The sequence below is a fragment of the Ursus arctos genome, unplaced genomic scaffold (assembly GCF_023065955.2).
Source record: "Ursus arctos isolate Adak ecotype North America unplaced genomic scaffold, UrsArc2.0 scaffold_32, whole genome shotgun sequence".
Lineage (NCBI taxonomy): Eukaryota > Metazoa > Chordata > Mammalia > Carnivora > Ursidae > Ursus > Ursus arctos.
In genome coordinates this window covers 7,800,806-7,804,009 of record NW_026623008.1, presented here as the reverse complement: position 1 = coordinate 7,804,009, position 3,204 = coordinate 7,800,806, and the positions used below count along the sequence as shown (strand labels likewise).

The 3,204-nt window shown below is 51.1% G+C and overlaps 1 pseudogene; it reads right to left on the bottom strand.

Moving 5' to 3' along the window:
- Positions 1–2,868: 2,868 nt before the first annotated feature.
- Positions 2,869–2,943, bottom strand: LOC113270706 (U6 spliceosomal RNA; annotated as a pseudogene).
- Between the last annotated feature and the right edge of the window lie 261 nt (positions 2,944–3,204).

The window sequence follows — 3,204 nt, the reverse complement described above, 5'->3', positions numbered from 1 at the left end:
CCCCCAAACATCTCTTTCCTTGTTCCTGATGCCCGATACCTTTTATTTGGAACCAGGTGCTTTCATTTAGCCACTGCAGAGCTGGTTTCAATTGCCCCCACGAGAAGGCTGACACATGAAATTCTTGCTAAAGTGTAAACAATTGATAATGAGCTTTGTTTCTTAAGAGCGGCTTTGGCGAGGCCCCGGGCACTGGGCTGGGTCACTAAAGCTTAAGACAGTCTCGGTAGAGACGTTTCTGTAGCTTCTGGGGGGCAGTCCTGCTCCTGGCATCTGCTTCCTTATGGGCCTTCACAGATGGCAGGGTCCCCTGGATGTTTGGGGATGGCTCTTTCTTCTGCTCCGGCAGTGGCACAAAGCACCAAGTAATCTCATGTCACCGATCAGGAAGTGTGCTGTGCTGGCCACGGGCCCGGCCCCTGCTGAGGTCCTGACACCACCCTTTTGTCCACATACCTGCAAAGTGTGTATTTTTCTTTTTTCCTTTTTTTTTTTTCAAGTAGGCTCCACACCCAGCATGGAGCCTAACGTGGGGCTTGAACTCACGACCCTGAGATCCAGAGCCGAGCCGAAGTCAAGAGTCGGACGCTGGACCGACCGGGCCACCCGGGTGTCCCCAAAGTGTGCATTTTTCTGTGTGACATATCCTTCCCCAGTCCATGGTCATCCCAGCCAGAGTCAGAGGTCTTGCTTCACATCCCAAAACAGAGACCGGGTCTGCTCAAAGAAAAAGGCTCCCACTCGGGGGGAAAGCCTGAGCCTAAAATTTCCGAGTCCACCGGCCCGCACCTTCACAGTGACCCAAAACAGGTACTTTGTGGTGGCCAGCCACACGATGGCTAGGGTGCTCCAGGTCCAGCTCAGTGTCCCGATGGTGGCATCGGCTGTCCTGACCCTCCTGGAGGCCCCTTCTTCTTCGGACCACTGACACCAAGCAGAATCAGAGACGTGGAAGGCAGAACTGTGGGGCCAGGTGAAGACGGAGCTTTGCCGCTGGTACCCCCTGGGGCCTGGCACTCTCGCCAGGGTGGCCCCCGGGACAATGACCGTGGGGTACAGGGTGCACCCTGCTGTGTGCAACTAACCCTTTGGGGCCCCACAGCAATGCCCGGAGGCCCAAGCAGCCTCGGAAAAGCAAGCTTTCTATAGGGTAGCTTGGAATTTACCGAGAGGGCTGCCCCGTTCCCTGAGCAGCGGAGAGCTTCTTCCAGCGTGTGAGTGAATGAGTCACCATTCGGGTGTGCCTGCTGGTAACGGGCGCACGCCACACGGATCCTCTGTCCCTGGCCCTGTGGTTCTTTCTCCCGTGACAAGACTTCCTTTTCTGGGCGTGACTGGTGTCACCCCCTACTGTAAGCCGTGCTGTCAGGCGCGCTGGCTGGAACGGCACGGGACCAGCAGTGGCCTGGTTGCTAAGCGGTGATGTGGCCACTGGCACTAGAGTCAAACTGCTGGGGCCCCGAGGGTGGGGGGGGGCCCATCACCTTCCTGGCTGGCTGCAGGACCCCTGCAAGTCCCTTAACCTTCCTGAGCCTCAGTGTTTTCATCTGCAAAATGGGAATACGGGTACCCGTAGGGGGGGACCGTAGATGGCAGGGGTAGGAGCTTAGCAGAGTTCCCAGCACAAGATGAGCCATTTCCATTTTGATCCGCCCAGCCATCTGTGTGGGCCCCAGTTCCTCTGGTCACTTACTAGACAGATCAGGCTCTTTGGCAAAGAGCGCTGCGTGATGCCACTTATTTCTTAATGCAGGACGAATGCTTTTCTAAACACGGTGTGTGTCCTCTGTGCCAGGATGCCGGGATCCCTGTCTTGAAAGGGGTTCTCGGCGAAAGCCCGGCTACCAGACAACCTGGTATTCGCAAAACCACCAGGAGCAAAACCCATTGATATACAGCGTAAGGAAATACACATAATTCACAAACGATGTCGATCACTTTCATCTTAGACTTCACAACCGTCCTCAATGGAAGACAGACGCGAAGGAGATTTAACGCAGATGTTAATAGCGCAAGAACGCCCCGTTACCAGGATATGATGTTTCGGTGCTGCATAAAAATGTAATTATATTCAGAACTATATTTAAAGATTAAAAGGGGGACTGCCTACCACATCTAGCCCCAAATTCAGAATTAGCAACAAAGGGAAAAAGCGGGGTGGGGGATGAGTTCTAGCAGTCTGCTAAGAATGGAAATGTTTCTTGAAAGGTTTTACACATTTTGGCTGTTTTTATTTTAACAGTTTCCTGCAGCATTGACATTGATTTTGGAAAGGGAGGGCTAGATCTTTATACGACAAATATTCACTAAGCACTTGCCCGTGGGAGGGCCCGTATGAGGCTCTGAAGGGGACAGAGCCCACGAGCTTCAGCCCTTGCTCTCAAGCGGCGTCCAGTCCGGGGGGAGGAAAGAAATGTCTGGAGAGTTATAAAGGAGGGCAGGCGGGCTTGGGGGAGAGGCCGAGGGGGCAGATGACCTTTGTCCCGGGCTTTGAAGAGAGGACAGGTTCTCGATAGGGACATAGTAAATAAAATACAAAAATAGTTCAGCAACAGTAATAAGAACAACTTAGGAAGACTTTTTGGCCTCTCTGGAAAGATTTACACGGGGAAAGAATGTTCTCTTCCTCATTTTATTAATTTAATATCAGCAGCCAGAATGAATCTCTCCTCTCCCTGGCTCCCAGCACAATTTCCCTGCACCTCCTCTCTCTTCCTTCCTTCCTTCCTTCCTTCCTTCCTTCCTTCCTTCCTTCCTTCCTTCCTTCTTCTCCTCCTCCTTCTTCTTCTTCTTCTTCTTCTTCTTCTTCTTCTTCTTCTTCTTTCTTCTCTTTCTTCTCTTTCTCTCTCTCTCTCTTTCCCTTTCTTTCAAAATATGGAACACTTCACAAACTTGTGTGTCATTCTTGCTCACGGGCCATGCTAATTTTCTCTGTATTGTTGTCTCTAGGTCTTTCTATTCTTGTTACGGTTCTTGGCTCACCCTCTTGTCTCTCCCTCTTGTATGGGCACCGTTTGAGGTCAAGGGCTATGTTTGGTCAGCATTTTATTCTTCCTGGGACTTATCATACTGCCTTCTCCCTTGGTAAGCACTTAATAGATGCTTGTCGGACTACATTTTCACCAGGACTTTTTAAAAAACATTTAAGGCAAAGAACATTTCTCTGTGTAAATATATGACTAACGTGCTGGAATGTTTAATGGA